Here is a 27106-nt window from a genome sequence, read left to right on the forward strand (position 1 = left end):
CAGATTGTCTAAGTAAATCTAAATTTTCCAGCTATAAGTAATACTTCGGATAAAACGTTGTAAAATATTTGTGATATTTGTAAACCAGAATCAACATTCTAAACTTCATCAAACGATGATATGCACGCGCTACATGATTTTAATCAAATTTTAACAATATAACTTCAGATGATTCTTGATGTTCGTTTATCCTTAATGAACTCTCAGTAATACTGAGTTTGACAAATGAAGTTATGTTATTATTTTGATCATTTATTCGTGCGATATCTTGAAATGCGATGAATACATGTCTTGCTATGATGTTATATGCCATCATATGAATAAACCATTAACTGCACTTTGAATGCTACCTGTAGTCATTGTCAACCATGACAATGTTGATTTGCCGCCTTGACCCATGAATGATAACAATCGTTGTTCTTCATTAATGGACTGAGTCATCACTAGCATCCACAATGAACGGTTTGTCAATTTTACTTTACCTTCATCAACTGAACACCAAATTGCATTATTGTCTGTTGCTTTTCTTACAAGTGCAACAGTATATTAACTAACTTTTCTAACATCTCGACAAAATAAAAAATATGAGAGAATGGAATTGCGCATGAAAATCTTCTACGATCACCTTTTAACACTGATTGACAAACTGATAATCCTAAGTTAAAATTAGGATTGTGTCTGATAATTATCGATTCTACATCGGTGTTAGCATTATCTGGTCGTTTTATTTCATACTGTCTGTTATCAGAAAAGTCAGAAGTATCCTTAACAAATATCATTGACGGATCAGCTGGTCTTGATTAATTATCTGAATATCTTGCTAGACCTATTATCATCGTGGCAACGTAGAGTCTTTATGAATTGATTAAATATTTCTTCCGCGATGATATATGTGGCGCCGTCAAACAATGCCATAATGCCATTATTAACAAAACCAATTCTATCAATAGCTCCATAGTCAACATTATCTGTTTTTATAATTTCACCTTCTACTTCAATAAATGCTTTAGCGGGTAATACTGATAATCGCGCATATATTCATCTTTGAGAACTGGCTCATCCATGTCAAAAACTGTATCTTACATACGCTTGAACATTTTATAATAATTGTTATCGTCCAATACGAAGACCACTTCCAGCTATCGGACTAGCAGTTATATTTTTTCTGTTTCACCAGCCAACTCTGCTATTTTTTCACTTGCGGCTTGATTTATTATTTTGCTAACATTTGAAGTCATAACTTCAGTACTGGGCAATATTAGTGGTTATGGTTTTATTCGTATTAATCGTGCTAGTCTATCCTTGATTGATGAGAATGCTTCACTAGCAACATCACCAACAGTATTAATACCTTGTCACGAACAACGTCAATAGCTTTCATTCCCAGTTGTTTTGCACTCGGTATTGCTTTTGGGGCTATCTTTTAAAATAGACCCCGAACAACATCCATCACCGTATAATGCTTCGTATGTTGTTAATCGCGAATTTATCACCCTGACCAATCTAGGTCTAAGTTGATATCATATTACTTGAATACAAAATATTTTACTTGAATAACGTAATATATGCTGAGTTAAAGAAAACATGTCGCGACCCTAAAGGAAATTGGAGTCCCTGTCCCAATTAAATGGTCTGTTCATTACTTCGTGTAAGTAATCTAATGTTTGTAACTAAAGGGATTGATTCCGCTAACACTATGGCTGATACACTGTCTAAAGACATTCTGTTGACATTAGAGAGCTTAGACGTTTTGTCGCTGAAATGTACAATCTATCTACATTATTGATATACTAGGCTGGGATACCTTGAGTGGGATGCCAGTACCCGGGAAGATATTCATCAGAAAGGTCCAGTAAATAAGTACGCTGAATCAACAAATAAGAAAACATGTACTTGACTAGATAAATTACGTAAGAATCAGAAAACAACTTCTCTATCGAAAACCTTAGGATAATTGTATGTCCCACAAAAGGAATGTACTTAATGCATTAACATAAATTACTGAAAAGGCTATTATTTGCTTTGATTGTCCGAAAGTTTCTAAAAGTTGAATTAGGCCCAAATAAAACTCACCATATCCCACTGGCTGCCATGTTTTAATACGTGGTATTTGTCAACCATGTGATTATAGGTTCAAAACATATTCATTTTTGCAATATTCGGAAATAGTTTATTACAAATAATTTTGTATACAAAAGTTAATATTTTTCATTAATTACTTTGTAACGGAGATTGAATTCATGCTTTCATTAAATCCGTTACATGATTACTGGAGAATTTCTGCACATTCATTGATGAGGAAACTACCAAAGTACAGGTCTAGTTGATATGTAGTGTTGTACGTAGAGCGGAAACAAAATATTGCGGTAAATAGATATACATGTACTTCACACATCTAATCGGCGTGCACATTAATTCACTTGCTAGGCAAGCGGAATTTAACATACAAACATATGCCTAAATCTAATTGATTTCTGTTTAGAAATGCAAGGTGCATGCTAGAAAATTATAATTATAAATAACCAATATGTACCAAACAATGGAGGAAGTGCTTATCCGTGGATGCAACATTATACGTCTGGATATATGATTTTGTAAAAGAATTAAAGTAGAATGAATATAAATATATAATTTGTGCCAAACATAAATCGAGCTCGTGAAGCAATGAATTTCATCCACTGGCAATCCTCTAATGGTCATTCATCACTGTAAAAATGGTATGAGGTCGGTGGCAACGACTCAAGATTCACAGGAATTCACTTGCTACGTGAACAGAATTTAGTATTCAGGTGTGTGCAATGGGTTTCTAGTTTGCTTCCATCACGTAAAATAAACTGTGTTGACATTAGACGGCTTGTTGTTAGGAATAGGAAGTTGCACTATTGATATAATAGGCAGTGAAACTTGAGTGAAATGTCAACACCCAGGAGAGAGAGAATTTATGTACAAGAACAACTGCTGTTCTGAAAATCTTCGGATCATTCTGGGTCCTATACAAGATTTCATGTACTTAACATATTAACATAATAATAATGTTTGAATTTATACAAGGGTAATATATTGTCCACAAACAAACAATAATAAAAAATGTTCGTTGAAACGAAGAATGAATATACTTACATGGTAAACGTTATTTCTACCAGCATTCTTCTTAAATAATAGCATAAGCTGCTTTTTATTCTGGTTATTCTTGTTTGTCAACTTCATTAATTTAGGATGAATATCAGCTGTTGTCCAACCTTGTCATTTAAACTTTGGTGACATGATTGCAAATAGTGAAACAAATATTATCTCCGTACAATAATTAATGATGTCGGAGACAATTCTCGTCTGTAAAACTTCTTCATCTATAACTCACTCTGATTATTTCATAAGAATGTTTCTATTTGATCCAAAAACTGTTAGAAACTTTAGATGGTAATACTTGATCGTAATTGAGATGCAAGGTACCAATGAATGCTGACGAACATAAATTGTTTTCGTGATATTATAGTTATAGGTTATTAAAGCATACAATTATATTATATACGTACATGTAATTGGTTTTTATAATATTTGAAATTAATTTGTGTCAAATGCAACTATTTTGCAAACTGAATAAAACCTTTTGCAACTATTTTGTCATGAGGAAATGAAAACCTGCCTAAATGTTTAGCGAGATTACTGGAGATTTCCGTACATTCTTTAATGATGAAACTGTCAAAGTACTGGTATAGTGGATTATATTGAACTTGCAGACTTATTACACACTATCATGAAGCGCAGAAGAATCGGTACGATACAAGACATAATGTTCCAAAATGAGTTTAGTTTGTATTGATATGACTATATATGCATTTAATTACATTACTATAAGGAAGAAATAGCACCTCTACATTATTTGATGTATTTTGTTTGGTTCTTTTCAAGTAAATTCATTTAAGTTAACTAAGCAGGGAAATCCTTGAAACAGTTTAAGATCTGACTGAGCTAAGCTAATGACTGAGTGATTCATTCAAATGCTAGCAATTAAATGTACACCGAGCACTCCTTCTCATTCCCGTTCATTGATGTACAAGGAAACACGGACCACATACTTTTGTCGAACATTCATAGTATACGACTAGAGATCTTCACTTATTGACATTATTTTAAGAACAGCACATACATATACATAGAAGTAATTCAATTGAACGTACATACTAAAAGAAAATTAATTCATCTCCAAACAAACATACGAGCAATAACAAAATTCATTCTTCACATAGACTAAATTATAAAGTAGTTGCAACTAAATTCAGTAGTTAGTTTAAGCGTATGATTTCTAACACAAAGATCGATGGTTTGACACACAAGTTTGCCAAATATTGTGCATATTAAATTTCGCATCAACAAAAACCACAAATCAAAAACATAACAAAACAAGAATAAATATTAAAGTTGCTGCTTAATTGAAGGAACATCATTATTATGTATAACATTAGGAAAAATATTGTCTTGCGCACAAAGTATATGCATTTGGAGTCTCATGACACAATGCAAAACAACCAAACAGACAGCTGAATTAGTCATCATGAACCGGTCAGTCCTAAAACACCAGTAGGAGCTGGTCTTGTGTATGACTCGTATAAAGAGCAGCTTGGAACTAGCAACCGAACATTCTGACGACAAATTATTACAGTGTTAAGATAAATATTTGCAGTAGTATCTTCTGATAGTAAATTATTTATGCTTTGTTTTATAGCGACTGAGATGGGTTTAAGGTACTGAAATGTTTTGGTTTTGTTGAGTTTAACGCCATTTTTTCCGCACATGATAGGTATACATTGGTGGAGGAAGAACCAGCGAGGACACCGGTAGAATTACCGATCCATGGGAAGCTACTGTCAAACTCTCGCACATACCCATATTGGTTGAGACTAGAACTCACACGAATAGAGGTGATATGTGTGAGCTATCTGTTAAGGCAAGCTCCTTAGACCACTAAAATGTTTAGGAAAGTTCCAGACAATGGTCGTCTTACGTCATCGTGACGACAATGCTGGTATTGACTACACGTTTAAGCACACTAGCGACATGAAGATTACATTAATTTCATTTGTTGATGATGAAGCAAAACAAGATGATAGAAGTTCGTCGGCAAAAGAATTTTACATTAGATCAAAACTTTGTACTGATGAACGTGTTCCACTTTGATGTGTTCTGTCACAATTTTAGAGTGACCGAGGAAAGCAAAAATACTTATAAGCCCAATGATACAACGAACGATACACCTGACTTGTTTTTTTTTTACTCTCATATCAGGCGTGTATCATTCATTTGTCCTCCAGACTGTAGCATGGATTAAAGGGGTGCGATGTAGACCTATTTGTAGTTTTTGACGATACTTCGAGACCATGAACCTGTTTCGACCGTACTCGCGCTCCCTCATTTATACTATGTATTATCCTTGACTATGTTAACTCTGGCGTCATTGGTGTGATTGTTCTGGTCTCGGTGAGAATAACAAACAAGGCATCCACTAAATATACATCCATGCAATCGTACATGATCTGTGGGTTTTTTAAATCACAACGATCCGTGCAAGATCAAATCTTCTTTTCTTTCTAGCATTTTATATCTACTTATGGTACCTACAAATTATTTCAATTGTTTTTTCTGTAAATTTACTTAATGTATATTTTACAGACGCTGATGAACTTTCTTCCCAAAAGAACGTTGATATAGGCACCTATAGCATTCTAAAATAAAATAAGTTCTATCTGATTCCCATGTAACAGAAATATAAATAATATGCACATAAATTACGATCACTAAATAGGTTACAACAATATTGTTTAATGTTTTCATATCAAATTAATCAGCAAACCATATTATTAGTTAGATCATTCGATAAAATAATGTTTTGTGACACATTTATGCAACTCATTAGCTAGATGTATTGTCCATTTCGGCTTACGCGCCTTTGTCCGGTTTTTTATTTATCCACCCACGGATCCCATGTTATGTTATTTTTGCTATTATCATTTTGACTATAGTCTTGGCAGTCTCCCCTGGAATTATTTTCTGAGTATGCTGAGTACATTCTGACAACAACTGACTATCGCACTGTCTATACATTATCTGGCCTTTTATCCTATCGTTAATAGTGAGTCTCCGATATACTATTACATTTGTTAATAGGTATACTTTCTGGACTTGGTATCTCATTTACTGGACATTTGCCTTCATAATACATTTATTGGCAATTTTGTTGACCTCGATTTGCCATTTCCGTTTTAATGAGATAGCTCAAAGGCCAACGTCCAATCGAAACTTGGTGCGGTTAGTATTTTTTAAACTTTTGTTTGCCAACTCTCGTTGATTATCATTTTTGATGTTGTGTTAAGCTGTATCCAAATTCCTTGCATTGCATATTATTATAATATATTTTATTAACGTAAAAGGAATTTTAATTCCAAACTCGTTTCGTTCTAATACCAGACCCAGCTTTGATTTCCCAATGATAACAAGACTTGAGGCAGTTAACCCCAATGTACATTAAACAAATCTCGAATTTTTATAATGTTTTTGTTTCAAACGACTTTGTGAACGTCAAAATAAAACCAAAACCCTCCTTGATTAGTTAACTTGGTTTTTCGGGGCTTTTGCAGCTTGAATAAAATCGTACTACATTCATAGGAATTAGAAAACTGCATTGTTTCAGAAATAATTAATCTGTACCGTCATAAAATTGTTTTATCTCCAATACTATTTCTGTTGCTTGATTGCTGGGTGGAAACTGCTACAATATGTTCTTTTCCATACTGTGTTAAATTTGAAAATTTAAACCTGAAACTTAAATTATGATCTTATAACATACCTTTATATAATAATATTCGACTGGCTATCGGATGCAGTCGGAGGTTTTGGCTTTCCACCAGACTCACTATTCATAAGCAAATCTATGACGCCGCTAAGAAGAATGTCACAAATATAGTCCATGCAGCGAAATTAGCCCACTACACTAATAAGATCATGGAAAGTTCCAGCTGCAAAGAGCTCTTCGAGATTACTAACAAGCTAATGTCGAGGAACAAATCTACACCACCTCCAACTACCTTCTCTCCAGTTGACCTTCTGGACATATTTGCAAATTTCTTCCGTGATAAAGTACAAACCATTAGAGATAAGTTTGACATCACAATTTCAATTGACTCGTCGTCACCATACAGTTGGGATACAGAATTTGAGCGGCAACCATTAGCAGTATTTGAACCTGTCTCTATGGATTTCGTATGTACAACCCTGATGAAGAGTGCACCAAAGTCATCTGAACTTGATCTAATTCCAACATCACTGCTGCTTGAGTGCTTAGATCCAGTATTGCATTCACTAACTGATGTTATTAACAGTTCTCTCATCCGGGCAATTCCCATCATTTTTCAAAACTGCCATTTTGAAGCCTCCGCTGAAGAAACCAACAATAGACCATAACGATTTAAAGAACTACCGCCCAGTTTCTAATCTCCCATTCATATAAAAAATCTTAGAAAAGGTTGTTCTATCCCAGCTTGTATCTCATCTAAATTCAAATAGTCTTTTTAGCAATGTACAATCTGCATATCGCCCTTGCCACATTACAGAAACTACACTTCTAAAACTAGTTAATGAAATTCACTGCGTTGGATAGCGGAAAGATTACAGTCCTTACCCTCCTTGATTTGTCTGCAGCATTCGACACAGTAGACCATGATATATTACTTCACCGTCTCCAGCACATATTTGGCATTCATAATAGAGCTTTACTGTGGTTCAAGTCCTACTTGGTCAACAGGACACAAATTGTATCTTCAAATGGAATACACTCCAGCCCAGTTGATCTATAATGTGGTGTTCCACAGGGGTCTGTTCTTGGACCCGTTCTCTTCATGATGTACTCTCAGTCGCTCTCAAGTGTCATAGATCATCATCCAGTGTCTAACCAATTGTACGCTGATGACACCCGAATATACAAATCTAGCCACCCAACTGAAGTTGATGCTACCATCCAAGGTGTATAGAGGTGCATTTCTGATGTGAAATCACGGATGACATGTAACAAGCTGCAGATGAATGATGATAACACTGAGGCCATTCTGATCACAACACAAAGACTTATTCATTTCCATCCTTTACCTCAAACAATAAATATCAGCAACACTAACATTAAATTCACACAATCAGTACGAAACCTAGGTGTTACTATGGAGAGTAATCTCACATTGCACCAACATGTTACTCTGGACAGTAATCTCACATTGTACCAACATGTCATGAACATATGCAAGGCTGCATATCTTGAGCTGAGACGCATCAGCTCAATTCGCAAATATCTTTCAGTTGATGCCACTAAAACACTTGTGTGTTCATTAGTACTTTCAAGACTGGACTATTGTAACTTAATTTTGTCTGGTTCATCTCAATATCAGCTCCAGGAACTTCAAAAAGTTCAAAACACAGCTGCTCGGATCATACTTAGAGTACCAAGATCAGAGCACACCTCCCCGCTGTTCTGTACCCTACACTCGCTATCCATTCGATCCAGAATCAAACACAAAATTTGTTGTCTGTGCTACGTTTCACTGTCGGACTCTAGTCCAACATACCTATCCGACCTCACCCATGTGCACACACCAGCAAGATACTTACGCTCCTCTTCTAACAATCGTATACTCACTATTCCCACTATGAAAACAAAGTGTATGGACAGCGTTCTTTTGCATACCAGGGCCCAGCAACGTGGAATGAATTGCCCACTGAACTTAGACACAAAGACACAGTGATCACATTCAAGAGGGCTCTCAAAACTCACTTATTTCGACTAAAAGAACAAACTTAAAAGACCTAATAGTGTTTCCTACCTTAAATATTCTCAGCATGTTTTTTTTAATGTTTTCTAATTTCATGGTGTTTGGTTTTGTAATCATATCATTATCTTTTTTATGTTATAGGTGTTGTCTAATGATGTAAAGCGCTTAGAGCTTCTAAAGATTAGGCGCTATACAAATTTCTCATTATTATTATCATTATTATTAGATATAATAGACAAACGTACAACAGTATTGTCCAAGCTCCTAATTAATCCACCTGGTCACCATTTCATTTGCTTCTAGACTGACTTCTAATTTCGCAAAATGTATATCATCCCTTTGGAACTGGTTGTCAATGAATTTTTTTTCAAGAGTACTGACATTAATATTGTTACGACTCTATGGTCTTAAACTAAGCAAAAGAAATGATCAAAAACCAATACATTTGGAAAATTCAATAAATAATGTATTTCCAAATAGCACAAAGTGGAGTATTCAGGTAATAATTCTGCTTTTATTTATGTTAGGTATATGTATGCGTCCGCTCTTATGTTCTCTTTTTCCTTTTCCATTTTCCTGTACCATGTTTCTTAATCGCTTTATTATAAGAATAATGAATTATGAATACAAGCATCCGTGACGTCACATACTAGGCGAATAAGTCCTCTCAACTCATTGTGTTGCATTCAGATTCATGTCGCTACACTATTCAACCAGTTCAATCAAAGCCATTTGAAGGTGCACTTTTAGAGATACATCTTTACAAGTTACTGGTTAAGGTAATAAGTACCATGTTTTACTTCCATTACATGCAAACATTACAGTTTACAGTAAGTGCCTTGAGGATGATCTGATAAGTAGTTCAATATTGATACCGTAAATAGCAATGTCTGTGTCATCTTAAATTGAGTTAACGTTCGCGTTATATATATATATATATATATATATATATATATATATATATATATATATATATATATATAAGAACTACAGTTCAGAATATCATTATTATATATAACTGTAGCAATATTGAATCTTATATCATTGCAGATAATACCTAAATAATACTTGTTTTCGCCTTTCTTACAAAACTCAATTTACAGTTAAAACTGAACATATGTATATTTAATTTGTATTGGGTGACTTACCTCTGTCCTTATTTGAGGGTAGGAATTGGGGCTTACCTGACTAATGTCATTTTTTAAAACATGTTTACTTGCTCTTGTGTTCATGACCATCAGTTTAACTTTTTAAATTATATTGTCTGCTTGATTTGTGACATGTGTATAATCTATAGGTTGTTTACTGATATCTGAGTTCAAGGCCAAGCATTATAAAGTTCCGGAATCAAACTTATGAACCTCATCATACTCCTCTTAATATGTCTTAGGTTAATATAAATAAAGTATTAAAAAATATTATTCATTCCTATTTTAATATCTGCTTTCGTGGAATCATTTTTACTTGTGCTCAAATGTAATTAGGAGGGACTTATTAAATTATTCTTTGGAAATTGCAAGATTGCTCATTGAATTTGAATTAATTCACTACTTTGTGAATTCATTCAAGTATAGTTGGGACTGCATCACGAGTATATCAAGAGTTACGTATACCTATATTATGTACAATAATATTGATATAGTGATTATTATGTCATGGGGATTACTTTGGAACTCTCTCGGATTACTCCAGCAAACGGACAAAAAGTAAAGGGAGGAATAGTGCGTCAAATAAGAGTATAATATCATAATTTATGTCCGTTTTAGGTGATCAAGTAAATTATTATCTATGGTATATTTTGCAATTACAACATTAAACTAATATTTATTTTAAAATAAAGAAAAAGAAAAATCTGATAATCTTTTAGTCACACAGATGGCCAAATCGAAAGTGTTAGCGAAGTAGCTCGCTAAAGCTGGAAAAGAAAGGCCAAACAGGCAGCCGATGCTGTTAAACGGTTGGCTAAGTTATCTAAATTTATGGAAAGACCTCTTAGATGGGCAACGTACAACCCATACTGAAAATGCCACAAACATATCATTCCTGAACCTCTAAAACATGTTTATAGATGCGTTATTTTAAAGATAGATTGCCATTAAAACACTTGAAAGATATTATTTGAGAGGCTATTCCAGACATTAACTATAGTACACATCGTGTTCTAATACAATTAATCAGAATCCATGTGAAATATATTGGTTTTTTTTACTGAAGTTTTATTTGGATAATTTTCTTTAATATTGTTCTTTTTTTTTTTTGTTCCCTCACATACGCTTCTTAGAGGCAGTTGGTTATTCTGTCCTGTTATTCAACTCATGTTCATACATTTACTGTGTGTACATGTTACCTTACCTATTATACAACTAAGAACACAATGATGGTTGTCATAAAGATATCAAATTAAAATCATTCATGGAGCAGAATATATTTGGAGAGAAAATCATGATGTGAAATAGCACTGGCAGAATTCTAGGAAATATTATATATATATATATATATATATATATATATATATATATATATATATATATATATATATATATATATATATATATATATATATCGTTTCCATTGGACATTTCACTACACTTCCATTAAATTTCAGTTTTCCACTTTAAGAAGTAAATCGCTCAAAGATTATAGATAGTTTTACTTACATTTTAGATATTTTGCATAAGGTGTTAAGACAGCACTCGTTAGGCGAAGTCAAACAACTTAATTTTCATTTATAAATGCGATCTTCTTACATATTTATAAAGAGTATCCTGGTTAGCTAAATGTGCTTTGACAAGATTATGTTTATAACAAACCTGCACATTCTTTACGTTGCATGAGATTGTGCCGGATGTTTATGAACACTTGCCAAATATTGACTGAATCCTTGCGTGGAGGAAGTCGTGACAACGTTGTTAGCATTACCGGTGCATATCATTAGACACAACCAAAAAAGTAAACTTCACTGATAACGCCTGAAAAAAGTTTCTGTAAAATGCAGTACTATATAATACAGTTACAGACCGTGCCACAATAGCTCAGCGTGGAACTTTAACCAGAGAAGATGAAAGGGGCCTTGCTGATAATTTGGGTTCTGCTGCTAGCATCAATGGGTATGTTTGCGAATTTATTGCGTAAGGGGATGTTCACACATTATCTGACTTCAATTTAAAATTAATTTTGTAATTTCGTCCACAAAATAGGTTTCATAATGAAATAACTAGTGACCTTGTCTCCACTTGTATGTTTATACTTCCCATTTGCATCGATGATTGTATTTTAAAATCCCAAAATATTTTAGTAACAGGAGGACTTTTAGGTCTTGTGTAGTATATAGTATTATGATTCTTGTTGCAAATATTGTCTATTCATTAATAATAATAATAATAATAATAATAATAATAATAATAATAATGATAATAATAATAATAATAATAATAATAAAAAATAAATAAATAAATTATTATTATTATTATCCGAATAAGCATACTCTCATTGCTTTGATATCAATTTCCAGCGTCTGAGAGACTCATATTTTTAGAAATATCAAACAGTTTTCTAGTGTTTCTTTATAATGACTCTCGATCGCTAGATCGATCAATCATCGAATTTACAGCAACAATTTAGACTGGATTAAAAAAAATCGCACACAGTTTCATAATATCTTTAAAATGACACCTAAAGATTATTTATACTGACTTCATTACATCGACCTATAATGTAAATCTTGTTAATATAAGGTATTTTGATGTCTTAACAGCGGGTTGACCTTTCTCTTGTTTAGATTTAAGAAATACCACTACTACTAATAATAATAATAAAAATAATAATAAAAGTAATAATTATAAATAACGTGCGCGTGGTATCATATGTATACCAGTTTATCGCCGTATTTGTTCTGGTGGTACGTGCGTTTTACTTTAATAGTGTTTCGTTTGTTTCTTAAAATATACTGAAATTACCGATGCTTTTTTACGAATTTTATCAGCGTATTTGTCAATCGTTTCATAAAATAATTTTATAAAGTAAAAATTTTGACATTTTTTTTCATAAACGAATTTAGAATGGTAGTGAAATATGTGCATTTATGAACCCTTAACCAGATGCTTCATATGTGTCTCATATGAAAACATGGCAGCTGACTGCGATGTTGCGAATGAAATTCAGGCAATATCCAGGTTTTGGAATGAAAATCAACTATTATCTTTTTTCAGTGATTTGCTAACTTGTGTTAATGTGACATATTCATGCACTCCTTGATTGGACAGTTTCTTAAACGTATTTTGTCAGGAACGCATTTGTTTCGGAGTTTCAGTGTTATGTAATATCCCTAGTGCACTAATTAGTTTGTTGTTGGTCAAGTTAGAATCATTGTTTTATGTTTACTGGTTCTCTCTGATAAATAGCTTGCCTGGGTGCTGGCTCCCCACTAAAGTTCGTCTGTCCGTTAAATCAATAATGTAGCGAGGAGATTCTAGACTTCATTTGTCAGTACTTCCCATTTTGATCAACACTCTGTCTGACATCAGAACAATGTCTCTAACGGGATGTGAGCTATTGTATAAGCTGAATCATCCCATATACCTACCTTGTTTAAATGACAATATAAGCAACAACTGAAATATACTCAGCAAAAATTCATCTAACAGAAGGTATTGGCCATTTAAGTGTGGTTAACTAATTTGGGGTGGCGGTAGGTTCTCCGATTTCCATTATAGCCGGGATATTTTTTTTCTTCATCAAGAAAACAAGTTAATATTGTTTTTCATTTTTTTCAAGTAAGGATCTAAATAAACATAACAAGGTTTATTTTTGTTAGTGTTTTTTTTTTTTTTTTGCTTGAAATTAAAACAAGACTATTAGAAAGCTCTTTTAGGGCTGGAAACTGAAAAGCCAACAATAAGATACTTCCTTTAACAATTAAATATTTTAATCCCTCCGATAATAAGAATATGCTGTTGTATTACCCCGGTATGTTCAGAGACACGTGGGATGTTGAGGTACAGAATTTATCATATTACCCAACTATGATAATAATTCTAACGAGGTTTGCTCAGTTACAACACAAAAGTATCTGCCTCCCTGGTGTAGAAAATAAAATAGGTTAACTACTTCACAAGCTAACAAGTAAGTGCTATATCCTTATGCAACTCCGAACATATCTATAAGGTTTAAAGAAAAACATAGCTCAACATGCCCAAGAGAAAAGCTGTTAAAAGGAACATGACTTTAATTGATGTAATGAATTATAGAAAGTATTCAAAATCTTTTGCTTGAAGACTTGCACAAAAGTGGCTAATATAACTGGACGAATTCCACATCGTTTCTCCATAATATTAATACTACATATAAATTGTTCAGCATGTAGTTTTGGAAACTTCATATGGACATGACAGGTTGACCTTAAAGCAAATCTTGCTTATTGTTTCTAAAGGACTCTTAGGGACAGTTTTCCCATATTGTCAAACAATGGTAACTAGAGGTGTTTCTTAAACTTAGCAATAGCATTTGTCTCATATATACAGCTAGGTAATAAGTTTATCCCATTTAAAATTACTTTTTAAAATCACCATTCAAAGATTTTCGTCCATGTGACAACCATGTTGCTCTTTGTAAAAGTGTGAGAATGGATTACATTATGCTGAGGGGAAAGAAATGCGTTTTAACATCACAAGAGGTAGTGTTAGTGGGTGTGTGTGTGTGTGAGCGTGTTCATTATTAGTATTAAATGTCGATAACTTAATAGCATTCGTGTATTTTTCGATGTTGGACTTCGTGTCTTGAGTGACTATCGCCTGTCCGAAATACTCACCCTCTCCTATCTTAGTTTAAGCCATGTTTATTTGAGCAGCTTTATAAAATGCAGCATATGATTTGGGGGATTCAGTAGAAAGTACTTTTTGGCACTGTCGTCCTAACGAGAATAAAAAAGAAAATATGATATCAAAGATCTCGATGCCGGTACCAAAGGTGTTACAGAAAATAAGCACACACTTGCATACATACCCAAACAATCAATAAAAATAATTAATTATGATTCAAATTATTGTGAGTCCAGTCATTTAATTAAATCTCTTGCTCATCATAATATAATTTTGCACATATATGCAAATCACGACCAGCTTTTTGTGGGAATATTTGGACTTACGAATTTAATATAAACAAGTGTCTAAAGTGTCCTTGAGAAAAATTATAAACCTTATAGAGAGATAAATAAATGGTAATAAGAGGCAATAAGAAACACCGAATTAATAAAAACCCTCTTGGGCAACATTTTCTCATATTGTACAGTCATTATCACTGGTATCAAATTCAAGTCTATAACAGACCTTCCGATTAAAATGAATGAAATATGTAACAAACATATCCAAACTTTCGGCTTCTGTCTGTTATCAAGTCTGGATGTATTTACGACACTAGCATTACATAGAAAGTATTTAAGATAACATTGGCGATTGTTCTACGCAAGATAAAGCAGTGGGTGATTGGTGCGATTCAGAGAGTTGCGTCAGTGAGAATATTGCTGTAAATTGTGTGCTGATACAAACCGTAAGGCTAAAGTTGACCATCAATGCCGGTACTGCTGCCCATGTTGTGGCTCGAATAACTGTTTTTCCTTCATGGTGATTATCACCCCATTCCACACCCAGGTTTCTTTCATTTTTCCATCTTTTTTTCAGAATTCTTGCTTGTTTGGCGATCGTAGAGCATGTTTGTCAAGTCCTCATTTAAGTACACCTTAGATGACAGATTGACCGTGCTTTCATCATTTTCAGGATTTTATAATAGTTTAAGAACTTAAACAAAGTTGGTCTGTTATTTTGACTGGATGGCCCTACTCGATGATGCATGTTTATATCGTCTATTGTCAGTTGTATTCCGGTATCCTTTGCAAGTTTAGGTACAATTAAGTCTGTATTTTCTATTTCATTTGCTCTTTTCGGGTTGCTCTCTTTTGCTTAACTGGCATCGTTATCATCGCAGTCCTCATGTACATCACATATTGGGTCAGGGTTGATGCTTTAATACCGAGTAGATTCGTGCACACCATATATGCGAAAACTCTGCCCTCGTGAGTAGTGATGTATGTCATCAAACTTTCTGAAGCGGCTCGATCTTTTCATTCTTTTTTTAGTCTCTGCATGAACTTTAGCAACTGAAACTTTCAATCTCTGAATTTCACTTGAAAATTCTTTAATTTTTTTTATCCACCTCAATCCTCCTCACAGCTTTTGCAATAGATGCGGCAACAATTTTTGGTGTCTGAAGGAATGATAAAAAATAGTAACAAAATTAACTAAGAAAGTTCACTTAAAACTATGTATGACGCCATTTTATTGGTGATGCAGTCAGTGGCGGATTCAAGGAAATCGGAGTAAAAGTAAAAGGAATTTTTACTTGCCTTATTCGCTTGGCCTTTCATAAGGCTACTCGAACTTTTAAGGTCCTTTTCCTTCTTGTCATGAATGTATAAATGTTTGAACAGAATAACATCCATGCACGACCGCACACAATAACATAGCAAACCAGGCACCTTAAATACTTCAATTCTTTTAAGTTTCTTCACTCAATAAATACTTCAAAGGTATTCCTCAGATATTCATGGAAACATTTTGATGAATGTAGTTAAAAACATCCAGCTAGATGATGCTAGAAAATTCAATTTATACCAGAGTACACACCTAGCCACCAGTCATGCCAGCCGCCAAATCTAACCACCAATCATACCAGCAGCCGTCGCCTATCTACCGTCGACTAGGTGTAGGAGACTTCGTGACAATATATACAAATATTTGCACCATGCATCGTAAAACATTTTTGAAAGATATAGTATTTACAATACCTTTTCAATGATTCGATGATAGAGTATTAAGGAAATTGTCATCATGACAATTGCAAATCTCTTTGTATTTCATAATTTTGGTTAATATTCAATTTAGCCACATATTTGGTAATGCATGAGGAGAGTTTATGTATTGCTAACACTTGTACACAAACTTGTGATATATTCTAGTTGTCCTGTGCAGATATGTCCACTAATGTTTAACTTTTCTTTGTGAGTTTCGTTGGTCTGTCTATGATCTGAGTGCACCTGATAAACTTCATACAATCCAACCACTTCTGAGGCGGTGTATTGAAGACGTCTTCTTTACAATCAGCATTTGTATTGTTTCATAATCATGAACTTTTATTCAAAATGCTACAATCCATTTGGTTTATCACTGTGTGTCTTCTCTTCATTGGATGCTATATAGGTCTTAGCGGATAATAATTATATTAATGTATGCAGTAACCTCATTAAAGTGCAATATAAATTAGAGTGTTTGTTTTATTTATACGAAGGTAGTATAATTTCCTAAGAAGTGATGCTGCAAAACTAACATGCTCTTTCGCTTGTGAGCCGATTTGGAAACATACCAAGCACTGGCATATTTCTTATTTGGTGTGCATTTCTTTATTTACCAAATAGCTACTCTTCGCATCATAGTCGAGCAATCGTTGGAGTGGAATTCTTCGCTCTACATCAACTTTGTTGATTATGAGATGGCATTCGACAGAGTGGATCGAGAGACACTCTGGAAACTTATTCGCAACTATGGCATCCCAACAAGCTGGTGAACCTGATCTAGAACACTTATAATGGAATGTCCTGCAGATTCGTTCATACAGGACATCACGCCTACAGGTTCCTAGTGCGGACGGCGTGAAGCAGGGCTGCTTGTTGTCGTCGTTTCTCTTCCTTCTCGCCATCGACTGGATTATGAAGACATCGACCAATGGGCGGATAAATCGGATCAAGTGGACACTGTGGAATCTACTTGAGGCCCTGGACTTTGCCGATGACCTATGGCTCTTGTCCCATAGACACCATCAGCAACACCAACATTTGGCAGAGAACGAACCAGCTTCCAGGACAGGACGAGATCAAGAAGACGAGGTGGTATTGGATAGGACACACGCTACGTAAGCCGCTAACCAACATTACCAGACAGGCATTGAGGTGGAACCCTCAATGCAAGCGGAGAAGGGACCGACCAAGAAACACTTGGCGACGCGATCTTGAGGTGGACATCACTAAGTTGGGTCACACCTAGAGTCAACTCGACGGGATGGCACAGGACAGAGGCCACTGGTGATCTCTTGTGAACGGCCTATACCCAGGTATGGGTGACGGGCAAAACTGAAATGAACTGGCCTCTTTATTTTTCCCCCGCCCCCTCTTTGGTGATTTTACTTTTAAAGGATTTGAAATTGCCTTGCTCTTGTGACAAATACGAATCGTAATCGCAAGATCATATCATATTTTGCTTTTGTATTGGAAATATTTGAGAGGTTTTATGAGCTCATTAAAATATTTGAGAGGAGCGTCTTCCTAGTCCCTCATCGTTTTCAAATGTATTATTTGTATCGACCTACACATATACTTTTCACGCCGAAATGTACCGTGTTTGTCCTGAAAGATAAATTAGGCTAATATTCATAAGCACTGTTGTATGACCCTATTGACGTTATCCGAGTTATGGCCTTAATAAAAATGGATACATTGCTATATGTGATTAACCTTGTCTGATCTGCCTGGCATCAAGAAACTTCGTACAACTTTTGATTTGTCAGCACTCGCGCATATTGTGTATGAAAATGTGACTAATAAAATCTATGTTAGTGTTTGTATCGAGAAGCAAATCTGAGTCAAGTGGTTATAGTATTGGTCTCCCCATGAGGCTCCAACATATTTTGATTTTCGTACCCAATTAGTCCATTCAAATTAAAAAACACTGCAGTTTTGCAACATAGTTAGCCCATTTAACTCGCACAGCGTTTACCATGAACTGTAATTGCCTCAAGTTTTGTATATAGATCATCCGGTCTCGTACTGTTGTATAAGTATCTAAAAAAATGAACTCAGTAGAATCTAACTATATATGCTCCTCTTTGAAGAAAAAATCAAGAAAAGAGGAAACATTTATAATTATTACGTATTGTAAGTATTGCACCATGATCGCGTCGCGCAACGTACTATTTGTTGAAAACACTACACATTAATACAATTATCTTAATGAGGGTAGGTACAATTATTTCCTAACATATTTTATAAAGGTCATCAGGATTTATTCTTGTTCATGACAGTTTTTATAATTCTATTAACGAAAGTCTACCTAAATCAGAAAACGAGAAAAAGAGTATATATATATATATATATATATATATATATATATATATATATATATATATATATATATATATATATATATATATATATATAATTCGATCTTTCTTCGTCATATACGGATTCTTTCAAATTCTGCACATAACCAAATCATTATATATTTTTTTTTATCCTCATATCAGATTTGCCACAAGCAGAAGCAGGTTTTGGTTGTAATGGACCCAACCATCACAATCCATATCAGTGCAATAAGCATTGCAAAAGCAACGGATTTACTGGCGGTTACTGCAACGGATGGTATTTGTGGTACCGGTGTGATTGCTATAAGTAATAGGCTAATAGCAATGTAAGTAATGTTTTACCACTGAAAAAGTTTACTCTGAAAGTTTATTGAAAATACTTGGTCATGCTGCTTAAGTTACCAATCCAATCATTTTTTTTCTTTCACTGGAAAAGAGATTTTCATTTAGTCATTGATGACGTATTTTGTTTGCACATATTCAAAAGAAACGCGGAAATGTTATTGAAGGACCTGTTGGTGAAAATATATGGCGTAATGGCACTTCGCCGAATGCATGTAACAATGCTTTTTGTGCTCACATTGAATCAGAACTGTTTAGATTTATAACCTAGGGAGTACAAGCATGTCGTTCAGGCAAGTACATTGTGACTTAGGAGACGGTAGATGTGCAATATCTAACCATGTTAAATGGACTGTCACTAAACGGAAGTCAATTAGCAAAAGCGATAGCATTAATAAGAACGGTCGATAGGATAGATGATTGATCCATATTAGGATTTGTTTGCATGCATTTGTGTGTTCAACCGTGAGCATGGATGGATGGATGGACTTAATAAATGTTTCCACGTATGTTACTAACATTAAATGAATTGACTTTTTTCAATTTATTTTTAGGTTTCAATCAGATGGGCTGCTGAAACTGCTATAAAAAGACTTCATCCAAGTTGTCACCTTGAACTAATGACACCGTTCCACCTATTTGTATAATTAATAAAGGTGACTATGCGTGTTCATAAGTGTTTCTTATGCTTGGAAAGTAAATATGGGACATGAGAATGATCCTCATTTGTAACTGATAGTTTTAGTTTTATTTAAAGCATGTTTAAACATTGGCAATAACAATATTCTCTGCATAACGGTTGACAACCGTAACTGATCACTAAACGGCTTCTTCGTCATATTTGTTCTTTATAGGATAAACTAAATAGACCCATCTTGTGATGGAAACTTGAAGACAATGGCGTTCATGTCGAATTTTCCAAACAAAAGATTGAGGAAATACAGATTTATTTGATGTTGAAAAGTTTATCTTGTGATAAACATTAATATGATTCAATTAATTTGAAATAAAAATGACAGTACCATTTTTGTCCAGCCGACAATCCAGTCTGAACCGAAAGTTCATCTCTTTAGTCTGCAAATTTGTCACATCTATACATTGTGAATGGTCTGAATGCACGTTCAGTTCTGGTAATGCACGCAACTTTGGAGGCTGCAGCTATGCTCGTTTCAGTGGAAAGATACCATAGTAAGGCGAAATAGTATTGCATGAATCTATCTATAATATTTTACCATTCCTTGTAGCACAATTCAGACTGCTTACTAATGCATCATCAAACGCATAAATCCAGAAGTTATTAGTTTATTACATCAGAAAAGATCTACCTTCATCACGATTTTCCAGATTTATATATTTAGCCGGATAACCATATAAAGGGTAACAGTGACCGATTCTTATCACGTGTCAGTAAATTCTGAAAACGTCATTTTCAGACTGTTGGTTTCAAGGTCGTGAAATGACCTGTTTAGTGTAAACTAGCGATTGTTTTATTACATTGATATTCAATTACTTTTATATATCACATACCCTAAGTATGCTACAATAACTGCATACATACATAATGACTGTCAGACATATGCATAAAAATACGTTCACTGCGTTCACGCACACCGTTTGGCACTCCTTACCTGTGGAGGAGACGCAACACAGTTGGTGTGGCGTCCAAGCTGCAATCCATTGGAAACCTACACATGCAAGCCTTTGTTTGTGTCTGGGAAAGGCAGTTAGCTAATATTTACTTAGCAGGATATAGCGAATAATATTGTTAAAGTACCGCTATTACCAACTAAAGGTCTGTATATATTCATATTCAGTTTTTTTCCGACTTTTCAACCTTATATATTCTGTCTACGATATAGGGACTAGATTAGTCTTCGGTCAGCTAAAATTACGTTGGTAGGTATGTGAAGGATTTAAGGATCGTCAGAGCAGATAAATGGAAACACGCTCTACAATATCCTTGGTAACCGTATTCAACTTTTGTTCCTCCTGCTAGAGTATGATAAGCATAGGGACAAAGCCAGTTCTGTTTGACCTCATTCTCATTGCATAACTTTTAGTAATTTATAATTCGCTATGTATCATTAAAACACCCCGTGTATTCAGTTTTGTTTCATTTTTTTTCATTAGATATCGACCTAACATTGCATATTCCATCTGCAATTCTTGAATTGAAAATCATCAACTTAACACAAAAAGAAGCAAGCTTAAAGCAAAGTGTTGCATATCTAGCTACCGACATAGATACATATGCCTAGACACATATACATGGAGTTTGAACCCATGCGCTTCTGATGGACGCTATAAGAATTATACAGGTCAAAAAGTTAATAATAGAGTTATTCATTTCAAAGACGAGTTTGAAGAATGTCCATATTATGTTCAACATGACAGTTGTGATCCATGAGAATGTGACACTCTCACTTCACTAAATCTTAGACAGCAACGATGTTTCAATCAAGTTTCTTTAAGTCATTTTTATGAGGAACATTTGACGTCAGCTTTGCAAACTGGTCGTTAAAGCATTCTTGGGCAAGATGAATAGTTTCGTGTGTTCTGAACATTTTAAGAACATCCAGTTATTAAATAGTATTTTTGATTGCTTGCAGGGATATATTATGAGAATTGATCGTTCGTGAAACAATATATGTACTGTATGCAAAAACATGCAGTATAAATAGTATGCATTACGTCCAAAGATTCTAGCAAAGTATAATTGAGGCTTGGACGAAAATTAGAAAGTATAGTTGTCGATTTTCATTTCAATACAATTTTTGCGATTGAAATTAAGATAAAATTTCTATAGATTTTTCGCAATATCTGTGGACTGAGTCGTATACATGAAGCACTTGGAGGCGAATCTACCATATATCTCGTTGTGTGGTATATTTGTGGAGGAGGTGACAATGTTTCGAAAATGATGGTTGTATAGTACAGAGGGAAGAATAACTATAATGAATGAAATTTGCGGTAAAGTATTATATGCGTGAATGTAATTTAACAAACATGTTGTATGCATGTCATATATATACGAAATTGCTGTATGCATTTCAGTATATGCACAAAACCGTATAAAACCGTATGTACATCAGTAGATACGTATGTACGTGTGTGTAAGTATGTACGTATGTCTGTTTTCGTATGTATGTGTGTGTATGTATGTATGTATGTATTGTATGTATGTATGTATGTATGTATGTATGTATGTATGTATGTATGTATGTATGCATGTGTATGATCTTTCAAGAGTCCAGTCTTAGACCTCGTTCCAAAGGAAGAGTTGGTCGATATAATAGCATTAGAGAACACTGTAATAAGCATATGATATTATATTTACTGGAGTAAAATTACAGTTTGATGTAAATCATATCTATTCAAGGGAATATACGAAACATTTTTATGAACGGACAATGTTATTAATTCATTACGAACAATACGCCAAAAAATATTTTTTGTGGATTTATCAAACTCGGTGATACTTTTTAAAATTATAGGGACGAGAACTGATTTTAGTAATTTCGGTGACGAGTACAGAGAAATCCGTTTCTTTCTTCTTTTTTAATGTCCATTACTTCCTATATTTTTTTTAATTCATTGCAATGTTTTGTTTATATAGTGCTCTTTCCTCACAGGGGACCTCATGGTGTGTCAAAGGACCAACAAATAGTCGAAAACTTTATTTCGAGTAATCTATCAACTTCTACTTTGTTAAAGGAAATTGATAGAAAAATGTCGCGAATATTTCTCTGCAGTCCCGACAAGGTTTGTAAATGCCTTAAATTGCCTTAATATATTTGTAATTGTCTTGTAAATGAAAAGTTTCGCAGACGGAGTCTCAATCTAATTTATTTTTAAGAGCAATAAAGTGTTCTTTGCAAATTTTGAATATCTCTTCAAACAGATGGTCTAGAAAATGATGATCCGGGTCAGGGTCAAATTATATCAAAAACAATAAACGTAACTTAATAAGATATTTATTTATATTGTCATTAACAAAAAGGTTAAATCTAATGCAAAACTAGAGCGCATAAAATCCAACAACGGATTTAACGAAACTATCAGCACTGACTTAAAATAGTGATATACTATAAGCAATTCTTTTAATAGCTTCATAAGATAATGATCACAGTAATTCTCTTTTTACTACTTATTCTCTTAATTATAATCAGGGTGATAAAAGACAATCTCTAGTTGTCAAAAAGGATCATGATCATGAGATCTGGTTGTTTCAAAGGACTGGTAGCGAACTATTAGCCACACAAGTATCAGCTTGTTACTGTGTGAAGAAATAGAATTTATATGTGGTACGCGCTGTTGTTGAGTGGTCAGTAAGCTCTCAAATTGTTCCTAAGAAATATTGTTGCATCTATATGGTCACATACTTAAATAACATAATAGAGACAAAACCACCCAGTTTTATCAAACTTGACAAACAATTTAATTATCAAAGTTATACATGAAAAATGTGAAGGAACTAACGTTATTATTTAGCGAATCCATACTAGTCCTTATAAAGGTATATGAAAGTTCGAAATGAATAAACAGTTCCTTATAAATTTCAATACCGGAAATGTACTGGTCCTCCAAGAACCTTGACGTTGTCAAGATGGCGTTGTCCAGACTTCCTTCAAATAATATAGAACAGCTCCAGAATAATAATATCGTCCAAACAATGATTATTTTCTATTTCCACTGAAGCGTCCAAGAAAATGTTGTTCCTCTCGAAAAATATCTAAGTACAACAGAAAACACGTCTGCAGACTTGCATCAAGAACACAATAAGTGTAACGACTCCCAAAATCGGAATGAATCTGATTTCTTAAACATCTCCTTATATACACCGTATATTGTGAATGTAATTGACAGCATACACTATTGATTTTGCAACGAAAGAAGCGAATTCACCAATAGGAAGCTACACAATTATTTTCAAAACATCGATATCCCACCAGGCACTGAGAAACTATGCCATATGCGCCATTTTAGTCTTATTATTAAGAATATTATCAATAATTTTCAACACTTACGTAAACATCTAGTTATAGAACTATCCAGTATTATACTCTCAACAGATTAAAGTCACGTAAGCCACACTTAACGAAACATATTTCATACACATTACAGCCAGAAATACGAATTATAAAAGTGAGATTAAATCATGTACCAGTAGTTACAAAAGTATAGACATACATAACGCCGCCCCTCATAAGGAAAAGAAAGTTATACTCAATAAAGCTTTCTTTCTCCGTATTAGTCAATTACAGACATGATAAAATTTCAAAGGATGAGGCATAATGTGTACACAAAATAAAACAATATTAAACTTTTATACACGTGAAAGTGCATCTGCGATTAAATTTTCTTTTCCCTTGATGTGCAGAATGTTGATGCTGTATTCTTGCCACATCAAAATCCATCTTAATCTCTGGATTTTTTCTCTTATTTTAATGATGAAACAAGGGTGTTGTGATCACTAAATACAATGATTGGAGGAAGACCGGAAACACTCCTCGATAGTGGAATAATTTCTCTGACGCTTATTAACTTGTTTGAAAAATAGCACACTGGATGATTCACGCCATCTTTATCTTCCTCAATTAATACGCCAACAACGTGTACATCTCATGCATCAATAAACACAATAAATGGTTATTGCAGTCTGGAGCTGATAGGATTGGTGTACTCTTAAATATGGCCTTTCATTTATAGAACGCTTCCTCACATTTGCCAGACCAATTAAAACGTAGTCCTCTTCCTTAATACATTGATCAGGGGCTCAGAAATGATGGGAACATTTACGGGAAATTTACGATAAAATAGAGCCATAACGCAAAATCGCTTCATTTGCCTTTAACTGATAGGCACAGGTAATTCAGAGATAGCTTAAACTTTAGGTTATGCAAGACGAATTTGTCCATGGCTCACAATATGTCTTAAAATTTGACACAAGCTCGGCAAAATCAACTTTTATTTTGATTAGCTGTCAAGTTTTCCCCGTAAACCGAACAAAGAATTTCAATTTCAACATCGTCAATGTATGCATCTCAGTCATTTATAGCAGATTTTACAATGTAGTGGGAGATCTGAAGAGTCCATCTGGATTTGCGAAAACGAAATTTCTTTTGCTCTATCCGTAAGTGGAATCTGCCAGAATCCTTTTGATAGGTCAAAATTGGTGACATATTTTGCATTTCCAATCATGTCGATACAGTCATCAATTCTCGGTATTGGACAAGAGTCTGTTTTTGTGACACTGTTCACGGTTCTATAGTCAGTACACATATGGATATAATTATCTGGTTCTGGCAACAGAATACACGGCCAACTCCAGTTACTTTTGTTTGGTTCCATAAAGTCATTATTCAACAATTATTGAATTTCCTTCTTCAAACATTCTTGCTTCAGAGGATTAATCATGTAAGGGTGATGTTTTACAGGTTTAGACAGGTTTAGAATCTAACCATTTTACAGTCATGGTAGAATTTGTTTGTTTGAGTTGGAACATATGTGTTTCTTTATAATGACTCTTTCTTTATCGATCGATCGATCGATCGATCGATCGATCAGTCATCAAATTTACAGTTTCTGTTTAGACTGGAATAACATTTCACACAGTTTCATAATATATTTGAAATGATACCAAAAGATTATTTATACTGAGTTCATTACATTGACATATAATGTAAATCATGTTCAAATAAGGTATTTTGATGTCTTAACAGCGGGTTGACATTTCTCTTGTTTAGATTTACTAAATAATAATAATAATAATAATAATAATAATAATAATTATAAATAACGTGCCCGTGGTATCACAGATGTACCCGTTTATTTGTTCTAGTGGTTCGTGCTTTCTACTTTATTAATAGTGTTTCGTTTGTTTCTAAAAAATATACTGAAATTACCGATGCTTTTGTACGAATTTTATCAGCGCATTTGTCAATCGTTTCATAAAATAATTTTATAAAGTATAAATTTTGACATATTTGTCATAAACAAATTTCGAATGGTACTGAAATATTTGCATGTATGAAGCCTTAACCAGATGCTTCATATGTGTCTCATATGAAAACATGACAGCTGACTGCGATGTTGTGAATGAAATTCAGGCAATATCCAGGTTTTGGAATGAAAATCAACTATTATCCTTTTTCAGTGATTTACTGACTTGTGTTAATGTGTTATGTTCGTGCACTCCATGATTGGAAAGTTTCTTAAACTTACTTTTTCCAGGAGAGCATTTGTTTCGGAGTTTCAGTGTTACGTAATATCCACAGTGCACTAATTATTGTGTTGATGGTTAGGTTAGAATCATTTTTTATGTTTACTGGTCCTGTTTGATAAATAGCTTGCCTGGTTGTTGGCTTCCCACTAAAGTTCATCTGTCTCTTCATCTGACTGTTAAATCAGCAATGTAGTGAGGAGATTCTAGACTTCTTTTGTCAGTACTTCTCATTTTGATCAACACTCTGTCTGACGTCAGAACAATGTCTCTAACGGGATGTGAGCTATTGTGTAAGCTGAATCATCCCATATACCTACTTTGTTTAAATGACAATATAAGCAACAACTGACATATACTCAGCAAAAATTCATCTAACAGAAGGTATTGGCCATTTAAGTGTGGTCAACTAATTTGGGGTGGCCGTAGGTACTTCAATTTACATTATAGCCGGGATATATTTTTTTTTTCATCAAGAAAACAAGTTAATTTTCTATTTCCTTTTTTCAAGTAAGGAATTAAACAAACATAACAAGGTTTATTTTTGTTA

This window comes from Sinohyriopsis cumingii, chromosome 17, assembly GCF_028554795.1.
Source record: "Sinohyriopsis cumingii isolate HCF-2022 chromosome 17, ASM2855479v2, whole genome shotgun sequence".
NCBI classification, from domain to species: domain Eukaryota; kingdom Metazoa; phylum Mollusca; class Bivalvia; order Unionida; family Unionidae; genus Sinohyriopsis; species Sinohyriopsis cumingii.